Source organism: Hordeum vulgare, chromosome 5H (assembly GCF_904849725.1).
Source record: "Hordeum vulgare subsp. vulgare chromosome 5H, MorexV3_pseudomolecules_assembly, whole genome shotgun sequence".
Classification (NCBI taxonomy): Eukaryota; Viridiplantae; Streptophyta; class Magnoliopsida; order Poales; family Poaceae; genus Hordeum; species Hordeum vulgare.
This window is the reverse complement of record NC_058522.1, coordinates 202,655,468-202,666,111: the sequence shown is the minus strand read 5'-3', so window position 1 is coordinate 202,666,111 and position 10,644 is coordinate 202,655,468.

Sequence of the window (10,644 nt, the reverse complement as noted above, 5' to 3'; positions counted from 1 at the left end):
ATGATCAATCAGTAGTGGGCGATCAAGAACATTTTCCCACCTAGACAAGAAATTTTACCTTTCTATCAATGATATGCAAATCAAACTCTTGAAGTAAAAGCACCCACCTAATGAGTCTAGGTTTAGCATATTTCTTTTCCAGAAGGTACTTAATAGTAGCTTGATCAGTGTATATAGTTACTTTAGAATCAATAATGTAAGTTCTAAATTTATCACATGCAAACACAACTGCTAAAAATGCATTTCTAGTAGTAGCATAATTTCTTTGAGAAATATCTAGGATATTACTAGCATAGTGAATAACACTCAATATCTTGTCTATTCTTTGCCCTAGGACAAGACCAACAACATAGGTACTAGCATCACACATGATTTCAAAGGGTAAATTCCAATCAGGTGGTTGGACGATAGGTGCAGAAATTAAGGCTTTCTTAAGTATTTCAAAGTATTCTACACAATCAGCATAAAAAACAAAGGGAACACTTTTTCAAGAAGATTTTTTAATGGCCTAGAAATCTTTGAGAAATATTTAATGAAACGCTTATAAAACCAGCATGACCAAGGAAACTTCTTATACCTTTGATATCTTTTGGACAAGGCATTTTTTCTATTGCATAAACTTTGGCTTTATCCACCTCAATGCCTTTTTTGTAAATTTTATGCCCAAGCACTATGCCTTCCTTCACCATAAAGTGGCACGTCTCCCAATTCAAGACAAGATAAGTTTCTTCACATATCTACAACACTCAATCAAGGTTGCTCAAGCAACCATCAAAAGAAGTCCCGTAAATAGAAAAGTCATCCATGAAAACCTCAACAATCTTTCCACAAATGTCAGAGAGTATAGCAGTCTTGCATCTTTGAAAGGTAGCACGTGCATTGCATAGACCAAAAGGCATACACCCATAAGAATAAGTTCGAAAAGGGCAAGTAAAGGTAGTTTTAACTTGGTACCCTTTTGACATAGGTATTTGAGAAAATCCACAGTACCAATCAAGTAAACAAAAGTGTGTGTGTTTAGATAATCTTTCTAAAATTTGATCAATAAAATGCAAAGTGTAGTGATCTTTCCTAGTAGCTTTATTGCATTTTCTAAAATAAATCACCATCCTATAACTAGTTACTATCTTTCATGGAATGACTTTATTTTTATCATTGGGAACAATAGTTATACCACCTTTCTTATGAACACAATGAACAAGATTTACCCATCCACTATCAGTAATAGGATAAATTATACATGCTTCCAAAAGTTTTTGTATTTCAGTTCTTACCACCTCCTTCATTTTAGAATTGAGGAGACACTAGTGATCAACAACCCGTTTGGCATCCAGTTTCATATTGATCTTGTGCTAACTAGGAGTAGGGATTATGCCTTTAAGATCACGAAGAATATAGCCAATAGTAGCCATCTGCTTCTTTGATGTTTTGAGTAATCTCTTCTATTCATGCTTTGAAAGGTCAGCACTAATAATAACATGATATATCTTATTTTCATCAAGATAAGCATAATTCAAAGTATCACATAAAGCGTTGAGCTCAAACACATGGTCTTCTTTGGGTGGAGGAGGACCACCTAAAATTTAAACTGGTATGTTTTGCTTAGGAATAGGTTGCCAATCAAGAAGTATCCTATCTAATTCTTTTCTTTGATTTAAGTGCATATCATTCTCATGGTCTAGCAGATACTACTCTAATGGATCTATAGGATGTACAACAATAGAACCAAGACCAGTTATTTCATCTGTATTAGGAAATTCCTTTTGATGTGATCGTTTACCAAACTTCGAAAATTGAACTCATGAGACATGTCACCAAAGGTAACTTTGACCTTCTTGATAGAACAATAAATTTCAGCATTAACAGTATTCAAGAAAGGTGTACCGAATATAATGGGCAAAAGTTCTCTCGTTCTGAACCAAGTACTAAGAAATAAGTGGGTATTTTACTTTTCCACACAATACTTCAATATATCTTACAACCCCAACTGGTGATATAGTATCTCGGTTCGCAAGTTTAATAGTGACATCTATGTCTTCAATTGAAACAAGTGCTATATCATGCATCATTTCTTTGTATAATGTAAAAGGTACTAGTGGCGATATAGCACCTAGATCAGAGAGGCCATGGTAGCAATGTCCTCCAATATTATCCGAGATAAGAGGTGTGCCTATCCGACATCACTGGTTTGTTTTTATCCAGTTCTCCCTATTTATTTCTAATGGGATTTTCAATTCTAGCAGCTTCACCATAGAGGTAAATAACTAGCCCATTAATTTTATCAGCGATGAGATCTTTAACCATAGCAACCTTAGGATCAACATTTACTTTCTCGGAAGCTTTAGGTGTCCTAACACGAACTCTATTAACAATTGTTGCAGCCCTAGCATGCTCTCTAATATTAACAAGAAAAGGGGAATTCTCAATATAAGCAATAGGAACAACTGGATTTACATGGTTAATAATTATTTCTTCCTTCTTTATTTCAACAAGTTCATCATGTAATTTTGCAGTAGGAGGATGTAATTTAAACCACTTGTCCTTGGGGAGATCAATATAAGTGGCAAAAGTTTCATAGAAGGTAGCTACTATCTCACGATCCAGACCATATTTGTTGCTAAGATCATGAAAATAAGAGGTTTCCATTAAAGACTTAACACAATCAAAATTGAACTTTATACCTGATGCTTTACCACTATCAAGTTACCAATCTTTGGAATTTCATTTCATATTTTCTAGAAGATTCCGTCTCAATTCAATAGTCTCTTTCATATAGGAACTGATCGCACAAGTGTCAAACAATGTTTGATCATCATGGGAAAGAGAGCATAATTTTTTTATGGGGACACCGATTTACGAGTCGAGATCGCAGAATGAACGTGTTCGATGATCCTAGATATCAATGCCCACCGAACACACAAAAACTGAATAACAAGAGTCTTACATCCAGATATACCGTTTCATACAATAAATGACCTTTGTGGTCAAGTCTTACATATAAAGGGCCCTGAGGGCCAACACACCAAATTGCACCAATAGCAGAAATATTGGTCAAAAGCGTGAACCCATGCCATCAGCCTTATCCTACAGGCATTTAGACTGAAAAGCATCCTAACTTGCAGGAACGTCACCAAGTTACTCTTCACCATATACGGATCTCTCATACCTGGTCAATGAAATAACCAGTGGCAAAGCCAATGAGTACTATCAATGTACTCGCAAACAGCCCATGATACGGATAATGCAGTTGGTACGATAATGAAAGAATATGCAGCCTTTGTGGAAAGCAAGTTTTAATCCAAATGAACATGGTCAAGTACTTGTGAGGATATGCATCATAAACTAGATGGTAAACATAAGAACATGTCCCAGATATCAACATATCTTTTGAGGGATTAAACAACACGGGTTCACCCTATATGCCAAGTCACCAAACTTTTCATATTGTATTTCCTAGTTAACACCTTTAAACACACACACACACATGGTTTATGCGGAAACGACTAGACGTAGTTTAAGCAGGATTACCCAACTACTCTTGCCCGTGTACACGGCTATTCGAATAGTTTTACACTCTGTAGAGGTTGTACGTTGTACTCACGAGATCTGGGATACTTCCGTGTCATCCATGACTCGCGGTATATAACATACCCGAGGTAAGTACCCGAACATTGCCTTTCCCCTGACGACACTAGATAAACAGTCCACTCGATTGGTACCCAGCCCACAAGATGTACTTCTTACGAGCATCGACTCTAGACCGTATCATCCATGTAGGGACGAACGGTGTTCCCGGAACACGTAAAAACGGCATAGTTGACCTACCTCGTATGACCCCATCACGAGATTGATGACATATCACTCCCACCACTAGTAATGTGGCCTATTTTCTAGCACCGATCAAAGTAGTCAACAAACCCCGTCCCATAAAGGGGTATCATGGTCGCACATGTAAGGTTCGGATTATGAACACATCATAAATCTAATCCCATTTCCGAAACCACTCACACCAAATATTTCCCGATCCACCACTTCTTCACAAGTGGTAACCTAACTCAAGGTCATCACCCTCGGGCATTAGTGGCAGCCCACGGGGTTTTCACAAAGCCTTTGATATCGATTTCATGTTACCATCATCATGCACATGCTCTTTCTATGTGTAGTACTATTGTATACTTGTCAACATCTTATCAGCTTGACCCTCATAGATGGTAAGGTCATGATGAATGCAAGTGCTCTGGAGGAGCCATCGATAACACCATGCTGGGTGCACCGAATAACATTAACTATATGCGTTGGAATAAAGTATTCAAGTTAGCATGCATGATAATGTTTTCTCACACATGGTCAAAGGTCTGCCTGCCATTGCTCACATAACTCTTCGGGGTCTTCCAGGTCTCCCGTTCCAACTCCGAGTACTCTTCTACTCCGTCAACTATCAGCGGAAACAAACATAGTGAGCTACACAACAAGTAGAAAAAATGTGCTATATAAATAGGAGTTTTATTTTTCTTGGACATCTCTGGTCATAAGAAAAATACCTGAAGCTTGCTATAGGAGATTTGGACCATCAGGCATTTTTGAATGGACGAAAGGAGGAATAGGTGGTCCTTTAATAAGCCTACAGAAAACATTCTGCAAAAAATGAGTGGAAGCACTCATTTAATAGAGCATGAATTTAGAAACATTTAGGAAGTTGTTGCACTGGATTCGGGGTTGACATGAATATTCTAGGGATTTTCTAGTATTGGATAAATAGCAAAAGGGAGCAATTTATTTAATGCAACAGAATCACGCGAGATAAAAATGGTGACTAAGGCTACAAAAATAGTTCAATATATTAGGAGACTCTGGAAATTGGAACCACTCCATTTGGAGCTGATTTGAATCCTCTAGGATTTTTGCAAGTGGTGTTTAAAATATTCATATTTGTGTTTGAATTTTAACACCACAAAAAGTTGCTCTAGGAAAATGTGCCATGCACATATTTTGATAGATCTTGAATTTAGGAACATAAAGAAATTTGAATCATTAGATTTGGACTTCACATAACTTTTCAGTGGATTTATGAAGATTCTGATAAAGGAAAAAGTGGAAAATGGAGGGGGTTACCCTGCGCTCTGTGCGCCAGATAGCCAACGGGCCGACCCGGTTGCTCGGGCCGCGTGGGAGGCTCTAGTGACGCCGAACATGTACTCTTCTGTGCACGCCTCATCCTAAGGGAGGCACAAAGGTGCGAAGTGCCTCCACTTACGGGGGCTGGCCCGACCCTTTGGTCGCCTACGTGGGCGCCCCACTTGTAGGCCCTTCTCCCTCCTCCCACTCGGACAGAGGAGGAACAGGGGCGCGAGAGGCCGAGCCATGCCGACGCTCGCCCCGGTGGCTCCGATGATAGCTGGAAATGCCGCACCCACCAGCGTGCTCAGGGGTGTAATTCGCACCCGCCTGATAGCCCAGCTCCGTAGGGGAGCTCCTGGGGCGAGGGGGCCCTTGTCTATAGTGGAGGCCGACTTCGGTAGACGCGGAGGAGGGACTCTGTCCGCCGTGAGGTGGAAGGAAGGAGCGGGGCAGCTCTGTGGTGGTGCAGGGCTACCCTGGAAGAGGTAGGGAGAGAGGTGCGAGGTCGGCCACCTCAATTTGAGCCGAGGCCGAGGCGGTGCCATGGCGGCCAGGGGAGGAAGAAGAGGGTGGGGGAGCTACCATGGGGCTCCTGGAGGTTGCTAGGAGGGAGGAGGAACTTAGGGAGAGCCAGTTAGGGCTCGGGTGCACGCGCCACAGATGGAGTTTGGAGGATAGCTAGTTTCAGGAAGGGGTTGGACTGGTCAAGGGGGTCCCGTGGCGCGTTTAGACAAGCTGCAACGACCGGATATGGGCTGGAGGAAAGAAACAAGGTGAAGAGCACCCTGATTGCAGGCCAGGGTGGTGGTCACCACAACCACGTGTGTCTACAGTGTCCTAATGACCAGTCAAAGGTGTCTTTAGCTCGGGGCATGCATTCAGGAGGCTAATGGAGAAGTTTGGTTGCATATGGATCAGGGTAGTGGGATTTTGACTGAGGTCAAGTTTGTAGCAGCAAACCTGGAGCTAAGAAAACTGATTTTCCAATGGGATGTCTTGGGGGGAAACAATGTCTGGCATTGTTAGCTATGCAAGAACTACAATACTGCTAAGTTTCAGGTCAGGAGGAGGAGTGTAGCTAGTACTTGCAGTTCAAAGCCACATTTCAACTAAAATCATTTTTCAGATGTGGTGCTCATTTTTCCTACATGAGCATGCCAACTCTTGGTTTGAAATGATGTCTTGGGATGCTATGGGCTCTCTAGAAAAGGTGGGGCATTATCTTAAGCATAGGTACGGCAAGAGGGGTAAAAATGGTGCTGCCAAGGTAAAAGGGAGAGGTAGCTACATGGAGTCTCCCTCCAATAATTGATCATAGGCCATGGCAACGTTACGAGAGGTAAAAGGTAACTATAGAGAGTTGTGCTAAAAATTTAAGCTCAAGGGTAATAGTGGAAGGGGCCAAAGCAGCAACTTTGGTGAATGCACACAAGGTGTTTGATGGGTGTTAGGGCCACCAGATGGATTCCAATTGATATGAAACTTAACAAGATCACATAATAGACAAAAATAGCCATGGACACCAAATTTGGGATTTGGCAGAGAAGGTTTCCAATGTAGACTTGAGAAACCCATGAAAGGGGCAGAAATGCCTTTCTGCTACACAGCTATTCAAATAAATTCCCACAAATCCAAGAATTGGTGTGGGGGCATTATTTGAGCATTAAAGCATGCCCAAAAAGTTTGGGGTCAATTAGAGAAACTTTATAATGTAAAGTTTCCCAAGGTCAGAAACCAACACAGAAGATTTTGAGGGGCTTGGGATAAGTTCATCTATTCTTCTTGATGCACCACTTGGTGTGAATGCATTATTGGATTATCAGAACACGTCCACCAAATTTGATCACAATTGGAGACACTTAGTAATGTAGAGTTGCTCAAATTTGGATCTGGACAAATAGGGTTTTAGAATAATTAAGTGAATCAAATCATCTTGGATTGAGATGAACCTTGGGAAGATCATCACATAGATCATATATGACATGCTAAAATTTTACACGAATTTATTCAGAAAATTTCCTATAGAAATATTTCAAAAGCTTGAAATAGGCAGGAAGGGTTTTGAAGGGGTTTGCCCAATATTTTGAACATGACCATGTGTTGAAACTCATATATATGGAATATATGTGTCCACTGAGTTTCCCCAAATTTTCTCAAATATTTTGAAATAAAAAAATAACTTCCCTTCATAAAGGACCATTTGTGGTTTTGGGAAGTAATTTTGATAATGGGATTTAAATAAAATATTTGGTGACTTGTAGTACAAATCCCAACTCAGGGGTTTTTGAAAGCTTAAATCAAGGAAATGCTTTTTGGTGAAAATAATATTTGGTAAAATAGTTTCTGGTCCTATAAACATGGCATGATCATTATTCAAGGGTTTGGGTCAAGGAGCAGATTTTGAAGAGTAGCAGGAACATTGGGTTCAAACACATGCAATAGGCAAGCAAGCATCAATCACTTCAAGAAGCACAAGCACTCATAAAAAATTTATTTGGTCCAAATTTTTGAAATAAATTAACTTAGTTAGGAGAGTTAAACACAGGGTGTGGCAGACCTTATATCGGGACCCCGCTCCTAAGCCATAGGAATCCAACATGTAACACATCGCATCTCTTTGCGGTCTCATGCACGGTTAACCCCACAGCTGCAGCCTTACCTTAGCCGGGACCGTTTGCGCCTTTTGACTCACGTATGCAATTGTGTCGCTAGCAATCCAATGACAAAGAACCCGGATCGACATGTCTAGTCATAAACCAAAGTGGCAGTTCCACACAGGGAAAGGCATACATGACCCAGCAAAGCAGGTGTCGGTCACCAGCGAATGTAGACGAGTCGTAGCAAGCTACAAGGACTCCATTACATCGTGTCACATTTCCCAAAGGGGACACACAAATCAGCTAAGAAGGACACACGCTAGTCAACCAATGTGTCCGGAGCAGTAGCGAGCTACCATGGCTCGTTGGATCACAAAGGGGCATTTCCCTGTAAGGAATGCTACTAAAGTCTAAGGCTAGGTAATCGAACCCCATACATATCAATTATGACACACGTACGCATGGCATACCGATATGTATAGATACATCGATGGCATCACAACATAACCATAAACATACAAGCTTTATTTAAAAGGCTCGGAAGAGCCACACAGATAATATTACATAGTAGGGGTCTCACGACCCATCATAGCAGTCATTCAAGTTACAAGCCAGCAGAAGTAGATAAGCTGTCTGAGTAAAGACAGATGAAACTAGAAGGCACATGGCCTAACTATACTACAGGCCCACCCTAGGGCTAGATCGTAGCTGGGACACCAACTATTCGTCGTCGTCGATGTCTAGGAAGAACCCTCCATTAGGGTCATTAACAACCTCTGCAACAATTATTAAGCAAACATGAGTACGGAGGTACTCAGCAAGACTTTAGGATAACTATCTACTCATGCAATGTATCAATAAGGAATTGTGGGGTTTCAGGCGGAAAGCCAGCATTTGACTCGTGGCTGGACAACTTGCATTTTTATATAATTTTTGACAACTTGATTTCTCGCACACGAGTCCACTAACACCACAACAATACTCTATCGTGGAATCATTCCGTCTCCATGCGGAAATGCCATCCATGACACTCACGCTTATCTTGACAATTTTATGAGTAGCCGTTGAAGTTATCTATGAACAACATATGTTTCCAAGTAGTCCATATCTGCGGACGCGGCTATTCGAATAGATCATAACCCTGTAGGGGTGTACTTTTTCACACACGCTCTCGCCACTTATCGCCATGTGCACGTCATGCACCTCGGCAACCTTCAAGCGGAAGCCCAGCGAGGGAGTCGACCACGACCGTTAACCACACTAATACTTAGTCCAGGTCTATCGCCTATCTGAGGGTAACCCGCACGGAAGTCCGGCCGAGGTTTCCGCCATGGCCCCAAAGGATGTGCGCGGGGTTCCCAAGCCCACCATCCGGGTGCCACTTGGTACACCGTGCCACTGCCTACCGCATCACAGCCCAGCTCTCAGGTCAGCGCTATGCATGGCCTCCAGCATGACTATAAACACCAGAAACTACTTGCAACTCCTGGATCGAGTACTAAGAGATTAATAAGTCGAGCGGGTTCATATTTCAGGGCCCAACATGTGGTAGTATCTCATCTTGAATTAAATACACGGAACTCAGGTCCTAAGGACGGTTCCAATGAAACAACCCGCCATGTACTCGTACATAGCCTTTCACCGGTACCTTTACCAAATCAGGTTCAACACACAACCTTTACCTACTGAACACATTCTCAGAATTATGTTCATCTCCCAGATGACAGACCATACACAACTCTAAGCATAGCATGCATAGCAGGATAAGGCACATCATGGCTCAAGCAACTACCAGGTATGCTAGGTTGCAAGGTTCAGCTATTTACTGTGACAAAAATAGGTCATGCAAAGGAAGTGGGTTCAACTAACATGGAAAAAGCAGTTGAGCATTTGACCCTAATGCAATAAGTAAATGCAGGAGCGAGAACATGGGATTTATCGGGATGATCAAAATGGTTGTTTGCCTTGTTGCTCAGAGAAGGGACAATATCCGTTAGTCGGATATTCGGTGGATTCCGGAGGAGCGGAGCCTACCGAAAGAAATGACAACAATCAATAACAATCATATGCAACAAGATGATGCATGAGTATGGCATGAGGATGCAAGGTGGTATGCTAATATAGCTAATATTTATTAGGTTTGAAGTTGATTTGAATCAGATTCAAATATCACTTCAAACGAGGTATTCTCGAATACCATTTTAATTGATTCGACCTGATGCTCAGATCAACTTGTTTTTAACATGCATAGAAATGATGTGTTAAGTTGATGGTTGTAATTGAACAATGTTTGATCATAGCATTTGAAGTGGAATTCAAATGATTTTCAAATTCCATCTCCAAAGCATTTATAAAATTTAACTTATTCATTATTCTATATGTTAGGTCCAATAACATTTTCAAACATGTTCGAAAATGACATATTTAGATTCCTTGGATTTTTCTGATACTTTTTCATATATAAATTATTTTCATTGGAGTTACAGATTAATTTCTATGATTTCTAGAAGTTTTGGCATTTTCTGGAATTCTTTTAAATCAGAAAATCTTTACTGCATCAGCATGACATCAGCAGGTCCAACTGGCCGTTGAAAGTCAAACGTGACTAGTGGGACCCACTGGTCAGTGATTCTGGTCAGTTTTCGATTAGTTTTAAACTTAATTATCTAATTAACCTCACTAGACCCACATGTTAGTGACTTATTAAATTAATTAAATTTATTTTTGTTAATCAAAAACTCCCAGAGGCTGGCCCCACGCGAAAGTGGCTCAGGCGAGCTGAGATCCACCGGCGACGAGGTCGTCCTCACCGTCGGGGAGCCTCCAGCGACCACCAGTACGACGGAGGGGCTCGGAAACGGCACACAGGGGACCAAACTCTGCGTGGAGAGCACCAGAGGAACGACATGTCTCCCGCGGGTTCATTTTT